The sequence below is a fragment of the Zeugodacus cucurbitae genome, chromosome 4 (assembly GCF_028554725.1).
Source record: "Zeugodacus cucurbitae isolate PBARC_wt_2022May chromosome 4, idZeuCucr1.2, whole genome shotgun sequence".
Lineage (NCBI taxonomy): Eukaryota > Metazoa > Arthropoda > Insecta > Diptera > Tephritidae > Zeugodacus > Zeugodacus cucurbitae.
In genome coordinates this window covers 50,539,097-50,562,476 of record NC_071669.1, presented here as the reverse complement: position 1 = coordinate 50,562,476, position 23,380 = coordinate 50,539,097, and the positions used below count along the sequence as shown (strand labels likewise).

At 35.0% G+C, this 23,380-nt stretch overlaps 1 long non-coding RNA gene across 1 annotated transcript; it reads left to right on the top strand.

Moving 5' to 3' along the window:
• The first annotated feature begins 16,276 nt into the window (after positions 1-16,276).
• LOC105210466 (uncharacterized) lies at positions 16,277-21,282 on the top strand. Its single transcript, XR_008471092.1, has 2 exons — positions 16,277-16,533; positions 20,976-21,282. It is a non-coding gene; the product is annotated as an uncharacterized LOC105210466 (long non-coding RNA).
• The last annotated feature ends 2,098 nt before the right edge of the window (positions 21,283-23,380 follow it).

Below are 23,380 nucleotides of genomic sequence, written 5' to 3'. Positions count from 1 at the left end.
CTGAATCATGTGAGTATATTTGCATAATAAATGGACTCGGTGTGAAGAAATTTATAGAAATTCGAAATATTCTATTTTTTTTTTCAAATATACATACATACATGAACTTTGTCAGATGGTTCATATTTGGTACCATTTTAGAAATTCAAAAAAAAAAATCTAATATTTGATGGATTATTTTTTGGAAGAACACTGATTTTCGTTATTATTATGATTGCTGTCGTGACTGATTTTGCTGTGACGCTTGCTGGTCAAAGTTTTGTTCTCAATTTTCGGTTCTATGACATGTTCTTAAAAGCCTTAACTGTCAAAGTAGTGTTCATAAAGTATGGAGCCTTCACGATAACACCTCAAAAAAGCAAACAAAAACCTCAGTTTCTTAGTTGCTAATAATCTGGGCTTTAGACTCTTCGAGGTCAAATGGTCAATTTAGTTATACGAATAAGGTTTCAGCATAAGAAAGATGTTTCAAGTCCATGACTTCTTGTTACCAAAAGCCGTTTATTAGGTCTTTGTAGCTTTCACATTTTGCCAAACATCTGCAAATATTTCCAGCTTCTTTCTAATATTAAATGGGCAGTTTCAGCGCTTTTTCGACTTTCCTAATCCCAGTCTTTACAATTTTTACAATTTTGTTTCTTGGTGAAATCGCTAGGATTAATATTCGCTTCAAAAAGTTCCTGGATTAAATTAAGTTATTCTGCAATACTTTCTCAATTTCCGATCACACCAATACAATTATAACCAAGGATAAAAGCTGTCATTATCAGGGTATCAAACGATTCGATGAACCGTCTGAAACCAGTTCAAATGTCTACTAAAATAGCGAAAATTAATTATCACCTTCATCTGAATTCCCCTACAACGGACATCCAATGTGAAGTTATGAATGTTCCCTGAAGGCTTTTTAAAGACATAAATTTGTAAATTGAGATACATTTGTATCTTATGGTAACAGTCATTGCTCGAATTTATTAGTTTGGACTTATTGTAAATCTGAAATACTTCTTTGTTATCACTTAAGGGGATCCCCCATTCTCGATTTCAAATTTTGACGATTTTCAATGGGCTGGAAATGAAAGGGTTGTAACTTTGCATACATTTATTTGAAGACTTAAAAAAGAAGAAATAAATTTTACCTATTTTTGTTGTTGTTTTTTGTGATCAAACAAAAGCCCTTCTTTTCGGCAACGCATGTAATTTCCGCTCACTGGAATATCTGAAACGAAAAATTCCAACGGGATTAGAAATAGTACATGTTTTGCTCTGATATAAACTAAGATTAATAATAAGATCTTCACCGATTTGATTTATTCTACTTCATACCACTGCTATATATGTATAGAATAACGTATTAAAATTTGTAACCGATTGGATTAACAGGTTTCGTGTAACCTCATGCGCCAATCGTAAAAACACTGTTTCGAGAAAAACGCGTTTAAAGTTTTGAGAAGCAAATATAAAAAAACGATTTTTTTAAACCAAGAATAGGGGGTCCCCTAATAGCAAAGGTCGTAGAACCTTAGAAACTTCTTGAGAAATTCCAACAATATTCATATCTTAGTATTATCTCAGTAATCGTCAATACTTTGGAGAATCGATAGCTGCAAAATCTAGCCAGATCCGCTACAATTTCGCTTCGAAAATGGTTTTATTGTTTTTCAAAATATTCTCCATCAAGATTTATACACTTTTGCATGCGCTCAAACAAATTTTCGAAGCACTTTTTTTGAGCCTTTTTTTGAGCGATTGTCAAATTGTGCGGGATCCAACGAGAACAAACCTTTTTTACGGCCAGGTGTTCATGCAATATCGAATGTATGCTGGTGGGAGAAATGCATAGGCATGCCTCTATCTGAAGGTATGTTACATGACGGTCTTGCATTATCAGTTCACGTACGGCATCGATGTTTTCTGGCACAACGGCTGTTTTTGGACGACCTTCACGGAATTCGTCTTTGAGCGAGCGTCGGCCACGATTGAATTCGTTGTACCAGTTTTTCACAGTGCTATAGGATGGTGCTTCATAGCCATACAAAGATTTAAGTTCATCGATGCATTCTTGTCACGTCGAAAGTTGTGAAAAATGATCGCACGAAAATGTTCACAAGTTATTTCCATTTTTTGGCCGAGATGAATTTTTTAATTCCCTGTAAATAAAAGAATTCACGATTAAATGACAAAACGTTCTGAGTGATGTTATGCTAAAAAATGTCAAACTTTCCAATGGAAATGTCAGATTGTACCTGGCAACACTTAGTGTTGCCTAGGCCAGAAATATATATAGCAGTCCTCGTATTTATTATCTCAAAAGCATGATTTTGTTGTCTGATCTGGTGAACAGCCATTGATATAGAAATTGTAAGATCTAGTTTATTATCAAAGCCATAACGGATCGGCCACCAAGACTCTGCTGAGATTAACTACATTACAGCTTTCGTAAGCCGTAGTGTTTTAAGTGGTTGGGATTATATGAAAATCATAAAGGTAAAGCACTTTACAAGAGAAATGATGGGGGTAATACAACCAAAATAGAATTATTTCGTTCCTTGTGTAGATTACTTTTAGAGGCTTAGTCGAGCTTTTTATTACGTGGTGAGCGCTTACTCTTATCAACTAATGAACTATATAAGTGGTTTAATAAGCGCAAAAATAGGCTCGAAGCTTTGTCATTGCTTGTCGAGGGAATTTTTAACCATCCACTCCTCAAAAGTATTAACGCAAATCATTAATAATCGCTTAAAAGTAATTTAAATGTCATGTGATTGGGAAAAAGTAACCACGAGGTAATTTCTTTTGGAACTTTAATTACCCCTTACGCAATTGTGGTATGTTGAAAAAAAAATATAAAATAAAAAAAAATTTAAATGTTTGGGCTGATAAAGTGTGTGAACTATAAAAAAATATTGACACAAGTGTACTTTCAAAATTATATTTAAATAATATAAATAATAAATAAATAAATAAATAATAAATTATTGTTGTTGCTAACTATTTTTAGTTGGCACTATTATACTCACATGTATAAAAAAATAGTTTCTGAATATTCCCCCGGTGAAGGAGTTATCGCATTTTAAATAAACGCCAACTAATTGTTTTTTTCATAATGAAGTAAATTAAATTTGTAAATCCCCCTTTGAAGGGCAGACAAATATGCATACAAATAAACATACATACATACATACATATTAAAGTGAAAGCATACTACTTGTATTTACTAATGGTGGTTTTAGTTTCACCTCCACGTGATAAATTTATTATTTATGTCTGTATGTAAATATGTAAATATTTATTTGTATGTACGTATGCATATTTACTCCACAATCAAAAGTGATAAGTTAAGTAAAAGAATATAGACGCTAAAAACCCCAATAAAAATCAAATTAACAACAATAAAAAAATTAACAATGAAAAAAATGTACAACAACAACAGCAACAAGGGCACTTCAATTTAAAAAATCTTTATCAACGCCATCATTGTGCTCCGCTGGCGCCTTAAATACAATGTCCAACACTCACACACACATCCACGAGTGCCAGCCTCACGTGAGCGCGACACCGCATTTTCGCCGCTAATTGCTGCCGCCACCACCCACTTTTTTGGCGTCGTCTTTATCAATTGCGCGCTGCTGCCCGAATGTGTGAGTAAAGGCAAATAACAAAACAAGAAAAAAACAGAAAAATAATAACACAAACAAAGCACTCACGAGCTGCTGCGGCGAGCAATGACGAACAAACGCTGCTGCTAATCACTGCTAAAGTACAGTTCTCATCAACTTACATTACCACTATCAGCAACAACAACAACAACAACCAAAACAACGCTGATAATTGAGTACATTTGAGTATATTTGACTGGCGCCAGCGTTTGACCGAAAATTTCGTATTTGCTGGCTAAACGAGTGTGAAATTAAAAGCAAAATTAAATAAATAAATAAATATTTTAGTGTAAATATACTGAGCTACTTAAAATGTTAAGATATCTCCTGAAGTAGCGGTAATATGGAGAAGTATAAGTGTCAGTAGCTCACACAAGTGGTTCATGAGGTGGCTAAAAATGATTGAGTAACATAAACAACTGCATAGGTGAATAAAAAAAAACAGTATTTAATTACTCTCTGAGATAAAGACCAAAGAAGACTTAAACCTTAACTTAAAGAGAACTTGAGAGAAGTGAGAACCTATGATAAGTATATTATACAAATGTCCAGGCATAAAACATCTCAATTATCCAATTAATACCAATATTTCTCGTATTGAGAGAAAGTCTTCCATATCGTTTCAAGAATACAGCTAAAAATTGATTTGATGAGTACAAAAGCAACTTGTATGAAGTCCAACTTCATTGTAATCAACTCTTTTGCTCTAGAGTGCTCAGAGCTTTGAACTCTCTTCTTTTCGCAATATCTTCTTTAGTTTGAACTACATCAAAATATTTCCAGTTCTATTGAAAAACCTTGCAGCGTTTGGAAAATGTATGAAGAGTAGTAAAGCAAGCAAACAGTCCCCGAATATGCAAAGCTGTCTTCCTACTTCATAATTCAACTAGTTTTAAATCTTAAAGTTTTATAAACTTACTCGGAAAGCTATAATCCAAATATAATATAACAAACATACTTGGCATTTACTGGCAGATCCATCCTTACTAAATAGATTAGTCAGGACTCAAAGCTTCCACTTTTGTTTGGATGCGCCTTTAGATCCAAGCATTTCTTCCCAGGGATCGAAGTGAGGCTTAAGCACCAAGAAGTAAATATTTGCTGACGTCATGGGGACTTAGCAGATTAATCATTAGAAACCATGGTTTATATTCCCCATGAAATTGCCATATGTGAAACTGCAAGTGGACATACCGGGACCTAAAAGATATCTGTTGACGAGAATTGAGTCCACAAATGAGAACTCTGTTAAAGCAGTCCAATTAGATAGCCAATAACCAACTTTTCTAGTTAAATACCGCAGGTTCAAGACAGTTTAGGCGGTCCTATGTAATTTCTAGTTTAGCGATTCAACTAAGATCAAGAAAAGGTTCTAATTCGAAATCAAAGGTCTCTGTTGTCAACTGAATTACAGCTTTTGCTTGCAAAACCATTCCTGGACAATCTTAGAATTTAACTTCCAGTGGACAATAACTCTTTTCAGCTCAAGAGTGCAAACTGGGTTTGTCAACGGTTCGTCGACTGTTTATAGTTTCGCATAACCACTTAGAGTTTAATGATATCTGAAAAACGGAGCCCATTTCTTAATATTTTTTGGTCGGGGTTCCAGTTCTGTATTATAAAAGTTTCTGCTGCTTCTATAAAGAAATCAATGCGACGTCCGAATCAAAAGTACTGTCCAAAGAAGAGGATGGAGTTTCTCTGTCTAATGCTTAAGCTTTTCAAGTCTGTTGACACGTTCTAGACTATTGTAAATCCATCCGTATCACCAAACTTTTTCCAACGCATCGACTTTATTGTGAACTCTTCACGTGCAATCTAGAAAAACTCATCTGCATTATGCATCGCATACTTGTATTCACCGTAAGTTCGTATAAATTACAAAGTTCACTTTACTTATGTGCAGCTTGATTTAATTTATTGTAAATATTTATGTTAATGCTTATGCGACGCAGTGCGACAAGCTGCGGAGACTAAAGTCTCATTTGCAGTCAGTGAACCCAGAAATATTGGTCGGACGACGACTGGCGGGAACCTTAATGCACCTAATGCGCATAGAATGCGCGTCGCACTGACACAGTTCCACAGACGAGCTTATTTACTCTATATAAACATATATATATATATACTTATATGTGTATGTATGTATTTACGATTATATATATATTTATTTGACTGAAGTGATTGTATGAATTAATTGCAACGAATGGGAACGGCGTAAATGGAAATGAAATGTTGTGGTTTTTGGTGTTGTTGTTGCTGTTGTCGTTGTTGTAGCGCACGCGAAACACTCTCAAAGCGCCAATCAGCCAGTGTGTTAAGTTTGTGCACACGCATGTCAATTCTATGTCGCTTATGCAATTCACTTGTGATGCGACATCAGCAAATTCGAGGCGAGGCAGACCGACGGACGGACGCATAGAGCAGACACCATATAAGCCATTGCAAATATAACAACACAAACGTACATTTATTGCGAAACTAATAAAAATCGGTTTAGATAATTTTGATAACTAAAGTGAATTGCAAAAAAGCGCCACTTTTCACACATCAGCACACACACACACATACTCTAGGGCGAATGTATTCGCTTATCGCGCGCATGTAATCACGCAATTTCGCATTGAAATGAACGCATTGCCAGTCAGCGAGTAGGGCTTTCAATGTCAGCGGCGCGCGCCACTCAGCCGCCTCTGACAAATGTGCGATAACACTGCTGCTCACTGCTCACAGCACTGCGACACTGATAGCGCCGTCAGAGTGTTTGTGGGCGCCACACGAACACTCCACCATGCGCCGCATAGATGAAAGTCGAGTGCCTGTTATACTGCATAGTACATATAGTTTGTTTCGTTTGATTAGGAAATACTCTGTAGAGCGGTATTTATTATTAGTTATAAATCACACAAGTTTCAGCTGATATAGTGGCGTGGGCAGGCATGGATCAGGCGCATTACTAGATGACAGCGAATATTTTTGTACAACGCATAGCTATTGTATAGTTTTCATGAATTTAATGAAGTATGCCTGATTTTGGTTATCTTGTATCGTGGTCATTTCAATGTCTCTCAGAACTTTGTCGAATCTAAGTTCTTAAGCTCGTCGATCTAAACGGACAACAGAGGAATGCTATTCTGGAAACTGGCTTTTGTCTGATTGTTAACCAATGACGAATGAGTCAACCACACTTCCCAAGTTGGTTGGGACTTACCACTCGTAAGTTGGCTAAAAATACCATATGTTCCAAAGCTCGAAGCAGTTAGCCAACTTAGGCTATCCAAACTGAAATATTGTTTATTTTGGTACTGATTCTCAAGAAAGCTCATGTACAGTATAGTTGTTTTTCTCTCATTAGTGACTTGGTAAATTCATTTCTACAAAAATGTTGGTACTTGGTTGAATGCTTCCAAACCTTGAGTAGTTACAAAAGTTACAAAATTAGAATTCGGAATCTGAAATTCCATTTCTGGTTGATTACATATCTCAGTTCTAGTATGATAAGCTTCAACAATCAAACATTCAAGGTCAGAGAACATACAGAGCGATGACAGCAAACTGTAATTACGGCATAGACTCTAGATTGACCTTTAATGCATAAAAATTTCGCTGCTTTAGTTCTCAATAAGAAATTTTAAGCGCTTTAAATTCTTATCAGAGATCATACTAACTTTCGATCAACTCATTTGAAGTATCCATTACAAATTCTATCCTTTTATACTCAAGGTTAGATTAGAATTTTTTGGCTGACTCATAAATATAAATGACCTTCAAGATGAATGAAGCGGCAAGCGCTTTGAGTCTGTTACGAAATAGGTTGAGGAGGTCAATATCTGTCCAGGTCTAATTCATATGGTTTGCCGAAACTAGTGCAACCGAGATATTTCAGCTTCAGCCTGTCAGTGATTAGCTGTTCCAATTTCGTTTCGTCTTCATCAAGTTAGTATCCCTTTTTACCGAAACAGACCCACATTCATTTCTGGCCAAAGGCAGCAACATTCATTAAAACAATTTTTGGGATCCGGGGATTCGGATATGATCAGACTACAGTTTCAATTTTTTTTACCTTCCGTTAGAGGTAATGCGAAATAAAATTTCTTTTGGATCTTTTTAAGATCAAAATTTCTGCTTCGAGCTTATTTTTTTTTGTAGTCGACTTTAGAACATCATTGTCTGTTTTTTTTAGGTCTTCGATCTTCGGCTATTATTGTCTTCTTTTCGCTGTGATAGTTAAATATTTTGCCTTGCTATACTGAATAAAATCTCTCGATAGCACTTGACTCTAACGTCAGACAGGAAGCCAAGCTACTTTCGCCTTAGGAGAACACCTTCTAAAAACTCTTTTAACCCTAATATTAGCTGCCATCGATCGGTCACTTCTCTGCTCGCTATTTTTGAGCGCTGCTCGCCTGTCAAAAATTTTACATGTGAAAGCAGCAACAAAGTTGTCTAGTTGAATTCGTGCAGGAGAGTATGCGAATACCTCATTAAAAATTCTATCGTCGCTTACTGAGTGATACCAAGTTTTGTTTTACACATTTTAGAACCATTTTACTATTGTGAACGGCTCAAAGGACAAATTACTGTCAAAATAATAAAAATTGTTATACATAAATTTGAAATTTAAAATGGCTGGCGAAGATAAATCGTATTTTTTTGTATTGAATTTATTGAATAAAAAACTGTAATAAAAATTAAATTTGTTGCAGAAATCGTAAGACATTGACGGTGGTAGAAGAGTTCAGTGCGACCAAGTATAGTCAATTCGATTTCAGTGCTGCCAGTTCGTATGAAAATTTGGAAAGTTTGTTCGATTGGCTTGTCTATAATAGTTAGCCAATCGATGACAGCTATTATAACCTAAATTATGTAATTCTAAATTGCCTGCAAAAAGACCTTTACAGTCCTTCCTAGTGCAAAGGAAATTAAAAACCTTGAACCCACTTGTTGAAGTAGTCATTTCCGGAATTTAATTCTCTTTTTTATGCTTCCTTTCACGCCTGGACACTTGATATTCTTGATTTGACGCTCATTATATTTTTGTATGCGAATTTCCTGCAACGTCATCGCGCCTTACATCATAATAAGAACCTATTTTAGTATTGTTTATATATATTTATTTATACATACGCTCGTTTTTGAAAATATTTAATATACTCGTTCCATTGTATTTACACAGTTTTTCACAAAATATTTACACATGCACACATACATGTGCTGGTGCACATTTCAATTGACTTTCGCGCGGTCATTGGCATCGTTAAGATGTGAAATGTCTTAATTGTTGTTGCTTTTGCACCCATTTCAAGTTGTTTTGACGCGTCTAAAATGGTTACTTAATTTTCCGATAAGTGGCGTGAAAGCATTTTTCCCGCCAATTTAGTAGTCATGAATGCACGCAAATAAACGTAAGTCCATATAATTGTAGGTATAGTATATATGTATGTACTTGCATAAATCTCCATATATGTAAACGTATATGAACATTTGTTAATCAACTGTTGATTTTGCCATCTACTCACACACTTGTTTGTTTGTTTTGGAATTTGGGTGATAATTAGTTGACGACTCACTCAGTCATAAGCAATCATACGTACGGGCATACATATCAGTATATATGCAGTTAGTTGAGTTGATTTTTATTTCACAATGTCTCGAAATGTTTCACTAGTTTGAGCAGATACTCATAGATATACATACATATCTGCGTGCGTGCGTTGATAGATTACACTTGCAAATATGTACATATACCCACTAAACCCCCCATAAGTGTGTACCGTATGTGCCATTTCCCTTGCTTTTGCGTTAAAAATAAATAAAATTTGCTAATCATCGCCCATTTACATATGTAGATATGTATGTATGCCCGCCTGTATCTGTGTATTTGTGCAGTTCAACATCTCTATTGTACTTGCTGCTATTTATAAACTCGCCTTTTGTTGGCATAATTTTAGACCTGCACGATTTAAAGGTTCATGACATAGATATTTACTTAGCAATTCATATTGTTTGTTGTTATTGCTATTGTGTGTTTTTGTATTTGCTCTGCGTCGGTTTATCTCGCTACTTTCATAAATCCGTACGCCGGGGAGAGTGCAATGTCCAAAGCGAAAAAAAACGTTTCATTTTTATTATTGCGTAGTTGGATTAACAGTTAGCCGCGCATAAGAGTGCGCTAATAAAAGCTAAAAATGGCTTTTGGTGTACGGATTTAGGTGCTGGGAATTTGGAAAACTCCACTCTCCAGTGTTTGCATTTGCGTGGATTTGACTAAAAAGATTCTATGTGTGTGATAAGAAAGAGAGGCACGAGTTGGAAAATTCCACTTGAATTTCATGTGAGAGCAGATTTCAGTGATAGTCTAAAAATAGTTTTTAATCTATAAAAGTTCTGTGAACTGTTCTAACTGCTCGAACCTTTGCAATAGAAAAGAAAACAAGAAGATTATTCCACAATATCACCAGCGAAATTCTCTCATGGATATTTGTACGAGGGCTGCTATATATATTTCTGGCCTAATAATGAAAATAGGAATATTTATCAACGAAAATGGTTATATTGTTTTTCAAAATATTCTCCATCAAGATTTATACACTTTTGCATGCGCTCAAACCAATTTTCGAAGCATCTTTTTGAGCCTTTTTTTGAGCGGTTGTCAAATTGTGCGGTATCCAACGAGAGAACAAACCTTTTTTACGGCCAGGTGTTCATGCAATATCGAATGTATGCTGGTGGGAGAAATGCATAGGCATGCCTCTATCTGAAGGTATGTTACATGACGGTCTTGCATTATCAGTTCACGTACGGCATCGATGTTTTCTGGCACACCGCAGTTTTTGGACGACCTTCACGGAATTCGTCTTTGAGCGAGCGTCGGCCACGATTGAATTCGTTGTACCAGTTTTTCACAGTGCTATAGGATGGTGCCTCATAGCCATACAAAGATTTAAGTTCATCGATGCCCTCTTGTCGCGTCGAAAGTTGTGAAAAATGATCGCACGAAAATGTTCACGAGTTAATTCCATTTTTTGGCCGAGATGAATTTTTTAATTCCCTGTAAATAAAACAATTCACGATTAAATGACAAAACGTTCTGAGTGATGTTATGCTAAAAAATTTCAAACTTTCCTATGGAAATGTCAGATTACACCTGGCAACACTTAGTGTTGCCTAGGCCAGAAATATATATAGCAACCCTCATAGATTCGAGGCCGTTGTTAAAGCATTCCCACAGTCGAGAGTTAAGCTTCAACGAGCTTTAAGAACTCGAGCGACCTTCAACTGTCCTTAATCATCCTCAAGTGCACTCACAACTACTTCGAAACCGTGGAAACTGCAAAGTACTCCCTGTTGAAGTATACGGTTGTAGGTTATCTTCTTGAAATTTCAGCTGGAATGCGGTTGCTCGACTTATTAGTAAGATCCGGTACCTACATATACAATCCGCAAAATAAAAATTATTCCTAATCATCCTCTAATATTAGCCTTGTTCTACCAGTGATGCTATCAACCCCATTGACGCTAAGGTCTAATAGTGGTAGTAGAGAAAGTTCTAAGTTCAGAACTACGGCGTCACTCCTTTCTATTGAAATCCTCAGTCCATCCGGAGCCCACTTCATTCCTAGAACAGTTCGTGTATTGGTTAATTCCAAAATCCGTTGCTATCTTTCTAATTTTATTTCCAAAAAAGTTTCGAATTGAATGGCCTAGTCAATTCAGCTGTTACTCATTACTCCGTTTAAAGAAACTTCGCTTCGTTTAACAATCTCACACAGAATTTCACAACAGTTCGGTACAAGTTTCAAGTTTAACTGAATTGAATTCAGATCTTAATAGTTGTATAGGATTTCCCAAACGATAAAACAGGAAAAGAAAAAGCTTAATTCTCTCTATTTGGAGTAGAAAAAGTTTAATTTATTTGAGGTTTGCTCAGAACTTTCGATTAAGTTAGGAGATCATCACTATTTTGGAAGATCATCAGTATTAGTATGATCTATAGGGAAGACTAAGGAATGTCTGTCCACTCAAAAATGTCCACCAAAATTATTATTGCTAAAATTTGGACTATTATTTTAATATCCTAAAATTATAGCGCTATCTCTGAGTAACTTTGGCATTTCCGGTAATATGTAGACTGATAGACATAACACCAATTCATAAATAAGAGTATTTCCGTAAACTATTTCACTTTTAAAGCGATAATTAATTTATTTTATTTTGTCAGCTCTACAACAAAAAATAATTCATTATAAATCACTTCGCTCTTTTATCAGCGTTCGCATCAGTTCATTCATCAAAAGCGTGGAACTAAATATAGACTCGAATAGCTATTGATCAACTAAGCGCTTTTGGACAGCGGTTGTTTTAGACATTCATACAACCATATCAAGGCTTTCGTAGTACGTTGAACGCCAGTGTTTGATTTTTGCTTAGACATTTTAGATTAAGCTTTATTCGACTATTCAACTTTTTAACGTTTTTCCTAAACAAATTATACGAAAAATCTATGTAATCATTGAGTATATGATTCGGATTAGTATTTGATTAGGTACACATATTAATCGGTGTCTTAATTGGTGTACTGAGCACTAATACCAGAGTATTCGAATTTTTCATGAGTGTTATATGGTGGTCTACATATATGATCTCTATGATCTTGTACGGTTTTAATGCTTCTTCTTTATTATAAGGAATATTCATTGTCGTTAGAGGTCACTCGCTGAGTATGGAGTTAGAGATAAACAGTCTTATTTATCTTTTTCAGCTATTAGAAGAATGTTGTTTTTTGATTGTAGTATATTTTGGTGGTGATCGCGAACTGGAATCCTGTTTTTATTATACTGGGTTTGTCACGAAGCTTCAAAAGATTTTAAGATTAAAATGATATCCAGTACGTATGCTACTGAGAAACTAAATTCGTTTCACAATCCGGTAAAGGTAAAGAGGCAAAAAATCATGCGTATAGGACCTCTATAAAAATCAATAAAATCCTGAGTTTATATTTTGTTAAAGTCACAAGCTTCAGATAAAATCAAGATAAAGCTTTTAAGAGCTTTTATGCGTGAGATGGTTCTAAGATACAAACATGAACAGATCCTTTAAAAATTGCAAAATAAGGTGCAGTTATTCGTATTTTTCATACAATATTTTATTAAAAATTAATATTTTTATAGGGTAGCCACCTATTGGAATGCAATTTTTAGAAAATTTTTAAAAATTTGTGTGAATAAAAATTTGGAAACATTTAAGGGTTTCGTGAATTGAAAAAATCGATTTTTTGTTTTTTAGCTTATTAATTTCTACATCACCTTAAAAATATTATCCTAAATTTTCAAGTCGATCCGAATAATAGTTTCAGAGATACAGCCTTTGGAAAGTGTGCGCTCCAAATTAAGTACTATTGTTACTCAATACTTTAACCGCATTTTTCTCGGAACCGTGTTTTCAAAGTAGGTTGCCAAATTTTCTCGAAAAATACTCAATTACTATTAAAAAAAAAACAAAATGTCAAGCAAATTTGACCGAAATTTTTATTTTTTTGGAAAAATGTCTGCCAAAATTCCAGTTTTCACTTTGTTTGTCCATTTTTTACGCGACAAACCCCATGTAACCTCTTAAACAAGTTTTAGTTCGAGTATAATTTGCACGATGTTGCCACCCATATGATATTTTTAGTATTTTTTAAACTGAGATCAGATTAGACACCGATAAATGGCGACACGTTCAATTTTTCGGCTTTTTTAATGATTTAAAATGGAAAATTAGTGTCGCTGGATTCTTAAAATTCAATTTCTAATATTAAAGCATGCGATAGATGGCGCTGTGGTATTTTTCGATCAAGAATTAGTACAATTATCAGTTTTAAATGTTGGGTAATTTATGTTTTCTTCATTATTTTACATAATTATGTATATTGTATATGGGCATTTCCGCCAGAAAGTCTATCACAGACAAAATATTAAACATTATTAGAATTACAAAGTTTTTGCATATTTTCATAGGAAAATATATAAATTTATTTATATTAAATTATTTTTAAATTAATTCATAACCAAACAGGAGCTACTTTTCTCATTTCGATTTTTCTACTACATTTATTTTTTCGTCAAAATTGTTAAAGAAACATATCATGTATTAATTTTTGCTTTGTGTAAAACCTTTATAAGGGTAAAAAGAGCAAAATAAAATGAATAAGAAAGCATGCGATTGCAAATAACTGTAAGTTTTTGCTCTCTTATTATTCTATATTTTAATGTCCCGTGCGGCATCAAAACACAACACTTGTTCCCACTGCATCGCAAATATAAGCAGCAAGCGCGCCAAATTTTGGGTATAAACATTAAATTTTAATACAATTAAAAAAAAAACTTGTTCAAAAATCAGAAGATTTGTGGTTTTGGTAACTACTTAAAATTGGTCCCGTGAAATTAAAAAATTGAAAATTATTTTTTGTCGTTGTTCTATAGCTATTCAATATATAGATTTTGGCGAAAATTATAGGCTTTCAAATCAAAATAAGAGTGCTTAAGGTTGTCAGGAGCAAATCGTTTGCTTTTAAAAGTGACAAGTTAACGTATGGCATATTATTTTCTTGATAAATCTCTTAACCAAAATTAAGAAATCCTTTAGATGCTTTTCTAAAATATTTATATTTTTTAAAGTAACTGCTCTCAGTTTAAAATCAAATTTATATTATCAAGCTTGGTTGATTTTATAAAATAATTAAAATACTCTTCATTAGAATATAATTTTTTTTGCAAGGGACCGATGGACTGGGAGCAGTTATCAAAAGGAAAGTCTAGCAGATAACGAAATCCAAAAATTTGTATACCCGAGGACAGCATTTTCTGAAAAAATTGTATTTCACATACATAATACTATTTTCATTTCATACTATGGAATTTTTGTTGCGTTTCTCTTTGGATGTTGGTTAAAATAAATAAATAAATACATTTACTACCTTTTTAAGCCATTTTATTGGACTTGTTGTTAAATAATTCCGTATTATAACAACAAAATCAACATAAATATTATGATGGAAAAAAATGTGCCGTGCGACATGTGGTTAATAATTAATTTAAAAAAAATCTATAAATTATTTTTGGATGAAACTCATACCATCTTTAAAGGCCATCAATGCGCAACATTTTACAATCAAAAACATTTGAATATTGCCTCACAATTCGCTGAAATCGCCGTTTGAATCGTTGTCCCCAAAAACGACTTCCATTTTTTGTCCCGTGCGAATGCCTTGGTTTTTTGCAATTATCTTGAAAATAAAAACCGTTCCAAAATCAACCTTAACACTAAATGTAGAGCTAATGAAGGCTAAAAAATCCTTCTGTCAAAATTAAAAAACATTTTAGTTCATTTTTTTTTAGTTGAAAGGCGTACGATTGTCCCGTTCGACATGGCGGAAATGTCTATATACAAAATTTTGAGCAAAAAGTATTCGATTTCCAATTAAAAAGTAAAAATATTTAATATGAAAACGAATTTTTAGAAAATCATAGTTCAAAAATTTCTCAAAAAAAAAAATTTAAATCTCCCAAGAATTAAAAACAAAAAATATTTTATTTCGTACTAAAAACGCAAATAGTTTAATCTCACTGCGTTGTTGTTATAATACTTTTGCCATAAAAATCAGCGCCACCAAAGAGCAAACACCTCTTAACGCTGCTTACATACTTACATACATACGTATACATACGTATGTACGTAGTAGATACCGCAAGTACGCAAGTAAAAATCAAAACAAAAATACAAAAAACAAAAATACAATACACACATGCACATCTACAAACATGAATATTTACTATTTTAATTGTTGGGCACTTCATTCATAACGACGCCATAGAACAGTGTAATGAGAATTGCGCGCTACAAAACGTACGTTCATACGTATGAACTTACGGTAGATATGTATACACCTGTAGTAGGTGGCTTTAGTTGTAGATACATATGTAGGTGGTGTGTGTGTTGCCTTGATGCGGGTGATTTGCTGATTTGCTGGTGCTGACGTTGGTAAATAATCCGGCCTCATAAATTGAAGGGTCTGGCTAAACGTAGCCGCTGGCTGATAAAGCCACCAAGCGCCATAAAGCATATACTTATACATATGGATATATGTATGTATTTATCCATGAGGCATAGTATAAAAAACCGAAAAACAAATAAAATCACATGTAAATATAGACGCATAGCTGTTTATACACACATACATGCATACGTTTACATTACGTTACGTAGCGTTTTTTGTTTTACCAACTCAACGACGTAGTAAACACTTTATTTGCGCTTAATTTCGGTATGTTGGAGGCGTCACACTACTATATCATCTGCCGATTATAAGCGACACACACACACTCACTCAAACATACTCAGACGTAAATTAGCCTGCAGTTACGTTCATTTACAACTACGTAGTAGAAAATATTGTAATTCAATCGTGTAAATAGCGTCCTCATTCATTACTGATTACTATTGATTATTGATTGCATTGTGTGGCTGTCTGCCGCCACCGCTGATTGTTGGGCATTGAAAGTGCCAAGTATAGTGCAAATAGCAATTAGAGAAGCATAGCTAACATGCAACACACACATACGCATAGACAGACGAAAATGCGCATTTAACTCTTGTGTGCGCGCCTCATAAGTCAATTCTAGACGCATATTGTGATTTTTAGTTTAGTTAATCATACTCTCCTCTTTTTTTTTTGTCAGTGGAATAAGCACAGTTGAGTGCGCTAAGTTCGAGTGTATAATTTGTGTGGCTGTCGGATTCTACTTTTTGCTGTACAGTTATATTTAGACTCACGCCATATTATCATGCGCGCTTATTTGACAGATACAACACATAATCGCTGGGTGTTTATTTGGTAATTATCGCAGGTGATTTCGAGTCTAGTTAAATGTGCTTATGTTTGTAAGTAAGCATGTGATTACAGACATCATAATTGAGCTGATATGCATATGTAGATCTATTGAGATATATCGCATGGATTTATGAGGTGGAATTACGAATTATAAATTTTGCTAAGATATCCAACATATTGTCGAATATATACGATATGATGTCAATCATAATAACGAAAATCATTTTATTATAACGGATGTTCTTCTTAGACGTGCGGTTTTTCTCGGAGGTGGTCTTGAGTGACAGCTGTTATTTGATTTATACTCAGTTTGGTTTGCCATTTCATAATGAATATACTTACTCCGGAATAATGTTTATTGCTGACATATGACTCCCATTGCTCCAAATGTGGTCGAAAATTGGGCTTCTCGGCTGGAATTTATTCACTTGCTCGAAATATTTTTGAAACGCGATGGAACGGACCTTTATGATAGAGCTCAGTTCTTGTCCATAACCTAAAACTATATGCGTTTTAGTTAGGGGAAGTTCTCCACTCCTTTGTAGGGACCAGGTGGAGAGCGACCTGGTTACACTTGGGATCTCCAACTGGCGCCGAACTGCGAAGGAAAGAGAGAAGTGTCCCGCTATCATCCATCCGATATATATGGGCTAGACCGCATCATAGTCTGATTTCAATTATTTATAACCATATTGTACTCAATATATATGGTAACTAACGGTAGAATCGATAGATTGAAGTAATTAGCATTAGTTGGGATAAGAGTAATGTGTAGAAAGTTTGGTTAGACTGATCTTGACGTGAGACTTGTGGGATATAAAACCCAAAAAAGTCCAATATTTCGATGGATATGGTTTAATGTATATGGATTTCTTCACTAATTACCGTTATTCGTCGAAAAGTTCTGGCAAGCTTAATACATAGCTTAGCGGAGTACCATTATATGCTATATATGTATTTCTGGATTTCGTTCTCCCGGAAGTCAATTATATAATATATGGGAATTGAGATGCCCACCTTTAAAAAGATATGTGAAATTGTGACGAACCTCACGAGAAAGAAATTTCAATGATTGACACCTATATAATAAGACCCATCAAGTCTGCTTAAGTATATAGTTTAACACATGAAAAAAAAAAATTAGTGGATTTTCGTGATTTTTTTTTCGTGAGTAATCGATCGAATGTTTCAAAGTTATTGGGACATAATAAGATAAATTTTCAGTTATATTTTAAGATTTTTTTTACAAATATATTGAAAAATAAGGGAGTTATATCCTGTCTTCTAATGTGCCAAAAAAGTTCCCTAACTGTTGACATGATTCCGACCGAATAATTGGCTGAAACATAAACAATCAAAATGGTTATTAAAGTTGAATATATTTTCCATAAAATGACCTACATTTTTTGAAAAATTAACAAAATGGTGTAGTGCTGAAAAAAATGTAGTTTTTTAGGTAAAAAAATAATGCCAATTTAGAATCAGTTTAAAATTTGATGTCAGCATTTTTGATAAATGTCGGTTCGAGAAAAAAGCGGCTTATACATATGTATATAGAATGCTGTCTTTCAAAAACTATTCAAGAGTAAGCAGAAAATAAAAAAATTGATTTTATGAAAGTATTACTCTGGTATTGCCCCTTAAAAGTAACATTTTTGGTGAAAATTATTTAAGAGTGTCTGCATGCCCTTTTGTACTTGGTTATCTGCACCTGTTTTGTTCCCAATATGGCAGAGTCCTATGAGGCCATATTATCTATACCTTATATCTAAGCAATATTTTATCTTTCTTTTTTTATATCAGCATTATATAAGATATACAATTATGTCCTTATTATATGTGAAATACTCTCGCAGTTTTGGGATGCTAAAATCTAAAAATATAATACCAATATGTTTTAACAAAAAAAACTTCCAATAATCCTTTAAATTATAACTTAATTCGAAATTTCAAAATCTGATTTTTGTTCTCTTTTCCATATTACGTACTTAGTAAAATACCTTGAATCCCTATCGATTCCTCTGAGTCTACTATCTTGGTAAACTGCTGACACTCAATCCTCAACACTTTAAAGTGGAATAATGCGCTAGAATCGTGAGGTCTCGTATGTTAAATATTTTCCTGATAACATTCACTCAGTCTCTCTTTCTACCTCTCACACAACTGTAAACCGTATAGCGTTCTTTCAATAAAGCCTGCTGCAATTCATTGTTATTCCTTCTTTAGATCAATCTTTATAACCTCTGCTCCTTAAATAAGTAATGGAATTAGCACTTCCTGTGATATACCATAAATACCAGTACATATTTATAGCATTCTTGCCGATACAATCGTACACGTGCCTATTTTATAGAAGGTTACTCGATATTTATTCACCGCTATAGGACTATTTGTTATCCGCTCACCTTTATCATAACCGTTAAGCCTTGTGCACTGCCAACGACCGGAAAAGGTTGAATTTGTGCGCTAGTTTTTTACGTGCGATTAAAAGTATATAAATCACGAGATTATCAATTTTGAAATATTTACCATTGGAATGCAAACTATAAATAATCAATTTGTATTTTTCGATATTTTTATGCTATAGTAAATGTATAGATAATCAGTACAAACGTTTATCGGTCAAGGTTTATGTGCGTCGACGTCCTTGATGGGCATTAAGTCGAGTAAACAATTAGAGAATGTGGCTCATATGCGGGGAAATCGAAAATAATCGAAAGGAATTAGTTTCACGCGAAAAGTATTTTGTTTGTACGAAGTGAAATTGGTTAGCATTCTGAAGTTTGGACTTTGAAATTATTGGAACGCTTCGGTTCTCCGACTCTCTATTCGCTATGTGCTCAGCATTCAAAGCTAACTTAACTTAATTTTACGATTTTTGTCCCACCCTGTATACATTACTTTTTTATTATATTTAATTACATATTATTCTATGTAAATTCCCACTGTGTGCAAAGTGATTACTCAACAGCAATAACAATGTTTCCTCTTAATTATCTAGTAGTAAATGCCAGTACATATGTATCTAGTTAAATTACCTCATTACACCCGATTATGAGTTATAAACGTATTCATTACACGCCAAAAACATGTCTTAGATAAAAATCAATAATTTACGATTACATAGCGCTTAATATATTCCGCAGTACGCGAGCGAAACACATCGTCGTCGGCACGCCAACAAATAAAGTTATTAACTGAACAATTGGAAAACTCACAATTATATGACTATATGACCTTATGATACCATCAAAATCGTAAAATAGTTGCAGTAATTAGAATGTTTGGATTCATTGAATCAGTATTTGACACAATTTACCGTTGAACAATGTATACGAAATGGAACATGCAACGTCGGATATTTGGGATAGTGATCTAAGTAAGCATTACTAATATTTAATGGGAGGTTAGTTTGGTATAAGTAACGTGATAATGGTAGGCGAGCCAGTAGTTCATGAAAGTTATTCTCTGACGATAGATTATGAAGCGCAACTTCGGTATATTTTTGGTGGTACTGGTGCTGTTGGTGAGTTAGATCTATTAAAATAATATTTATAAAAGTTTAAGTCAGTGTTTCCTATTAAAACAGAAAGTATAAAAATATTTGAAAAATAACCTCAAAAACATTTCATCGATGTAAAAATATGTATACTCAAAAATATTTTTAAAAAATTTAAATTATGAAAACACATTTGAAAAATTACAAAATACATGTAATGAATATCAAATATGTATTTTCGAAAGAAATTTGAAAAACGTTTTTGAAGTAATTGAAAATATTATTTGATTGGGATCATTAGAGATTTAAATAAATATTAGTAACGATATTCTCTTAACCGTCTTCGGAATAAATAAAAAAAATTAAATTAATTAAAACTATTAGATGAGCCGTAAGGCCCGGATTCGAGTTTATTGTTCTATATTTCGAAGTTTTAATCTATGAAAATAAAAGGATTTCTCAGTTTAGAACTAGCCTATATAATTATAAACCGTTATGCGGAACGTAAATTCAATTCGATCAGACTGATGTTCGTAAAAAATCCAGAACTATATAAAAAATTGTTTCCTGCGAATTTGTGGTAGCTTGGGCACAGTGGTACCTCGACACGGCATATGCACGACCTGTTGCAACTTTTTCTGGGTGTTTTTTTTCCACGAACTGTGAAACTCTCTCCCACATTCCTAAGATCTCCTTTATCTCACTTGTAGAAATAACCTCCTCCTCTGACTCTGACCGAACCGGACGCGTATCTCGAATTTCGCTCGTAACTAAAAGCAAAAAATCACTTGCTCGTTGGCTCGTATCTCGAAAAACTCGTATGTCGAGGTACCACTGTATAGTCTAAAAAAGAGATTCATTAGTCATTACACCAATCTTTTACACCTACTAAAGCATACTAATAAAGAAAAATAAAAACCATACCATATTTCATTCACCTCCTCAGGCGATCAGCTGTGTGAACGCACAAGGCGGTGGTGGTGGAGCTGGAGGTGAGGCTGGCGTCGGTGCGAGCGCGGGCATGAGCATTGGCGGTGGCATGAAAGGCGGCGCAGGCGGTGGTGCTGAAGGTGAGGGTGGCGCTGGTGGTGGCGCCGGTTTTGGCGCTGGTTTTAGCGTTGGTGCTGGTGCGGGCGGTAAGGGTGGCGCCGACGCAGGTGGGCGCTGAACACGGAAACTTACACCAGGCAAAAGTGATTGTTATTAACCGATAAAGGCAAATGTAAATAAATGTGCGTGAAGCAAACTTGAAAGGGCTCTTTTGTACTCTAACGAATGTTACGTTCATTTCGCGTGCGTTTGCGAATGCCGATTTCCGCTCTACAACAATGTAACACCTCGGCACGCGCAGCTGACCAAGTTGCATGGCGGTCTCAATACTAGCAATGTGCGATTGCGACGTTGTGGCGTCAATTATCGTTCGAGTAATGGGAAACGCGAGCGCGTGAATTGGATGAGTAAGAAAAATATTTGATGACCTCATAAAAGTTATTGCCTCGTTATGAACGCAACGTGCTTAAATACATTCAATACACATAGTTATTGTATATATGTCAGCGAAGCGCGCGCGTGCAAAGTCAGAGGCTCGACAACGTGAACGTGAGCTGCTCCGCTTCGCTTCTTATCAGGCGCGTGGTGTCTATTTACAGCTATCTTAGCGCCAGGCACCTGCTTTTTGTTTTTTATTTTCCCATTGTTGTTTTTGGCAATTCGATCACTTTGTCGCCTGTGAAATCCCTCGACTCGACGGAAGCAATATACATTCTTTAAGCTAAATTACAGTGCACTTAAATAGTTGGTCACATGCATCGATGCGTTTTGATGTGGTGCGCGTTTATTGCCGATGAAGTCAACGATTCGGGGGATTATTGGGTACAATACTTATATGTTTCGAGAACCTCGGAAAGACGAAGTAATATTGGTGAGGAGAGAAAGTGAATGTAGTATTCTGTTTGCATAAGAGTGAGCCAATATAAGCTATTAGTTATATCAAGACATCATTACCTTTATTCTCGAGAAGCTTAACTCGACCTTATTCTCTAGGACGGTCGGACACTTATTTCTTCGCTAATCAAGATTGCTATTGAGCTCTAATGAGCATTCGATGTTATCTCTTTACTACAGAGCAGAAATAATTAATTTATAATCTAGTATTGCCTCTAAAGGACCTAATGAGTCTATTAGACGTAAGGAACAGATGAAGAAACTATTTGAGGGTCAAACTAAGTAGATTTTAGTCCATATTTCGGTGTTTCAAAGTACACCGTGTTTTCTGCAACCGGTGTTTTCTCAAAGAGGGTACATATAGAACGGCTTATAGCTTTCTTATGCCTTAGTTGGCGTGCTAATTTGAACGAGAACGAGTGCAGAGAACTCTCTGACTCAGCGAGTGACCGACATTAAAAGGTTGGTAAATCTCCAGCGCTTAATGCTATATGTAGTTTCTAGAGATCTGTGTATTATAGTAGAATGTTTCGAGTGCGCGTCCTTGCTTCAATATTCCGATGGCTTGCATCGCAAATATAATCAACAAAGTCTCTTTGCGCTCAGACTATTCACCACTATCTGTGCGGCGTCACTGCAAGCTGTAAATTTGCAGCGCGTGCACTTTGTCACAAATTGTATTGAAAATAAAAGCCAGCCAAAGAATTTATAGGCTTCTTCATTTCAATGATAATGTAAACAAAAAACTTAATACGGCGCACGAGCGTTTCACACCAGCCACGGGCGTCGATTTCAAAGTTTACTCAACGATTTCGCCGCGTTAACAAACAAGCCAACTGCAAGCGCTTGAGCACAAAAGAATGGAACTCAAACAAAAATAACGGAATAGTATAATAAAAACAACAACAAAAAAATGAAACAAAGTTGGTCAGTCCAAAAGAACGTTAACACGTTCAACGTGAGCGATAAGAGCGCGTGTGTGGGCGCCGTGCGACGGGGCGTATGAGGAACATGCATGTGTGCAGGCTTATAAGACTCTATATAGATATTTAATAATATTTTCATGAACTTGAACCGCAATGGTTGGGATCACGTGCAGGCTAACGCAAGGCCTCGTCCGTTCGTCCGACTGAGGTATTAAATATTATGCGCGCGCTCATTTGATTGTTTTATTTGCACGCTTTGCTTTTGTTGTTGTTATTGTTATTGTACGCTGATAAACGAGTAGATATTTGTGCAAAAAATAGTTGGCAATTTTCAGTGCCAACGCATAGCGATAAGCGCATTCAAAAGCACAGGCGTAAGGTGCTTAAGTGAGTCGCGCCGCCCTTACTGCTTTGCTGTTGTTGTTGTTTTAGCGCTGTGACCAAAATATTTATTTATTTATATCGCTCATGTGACGTTGAT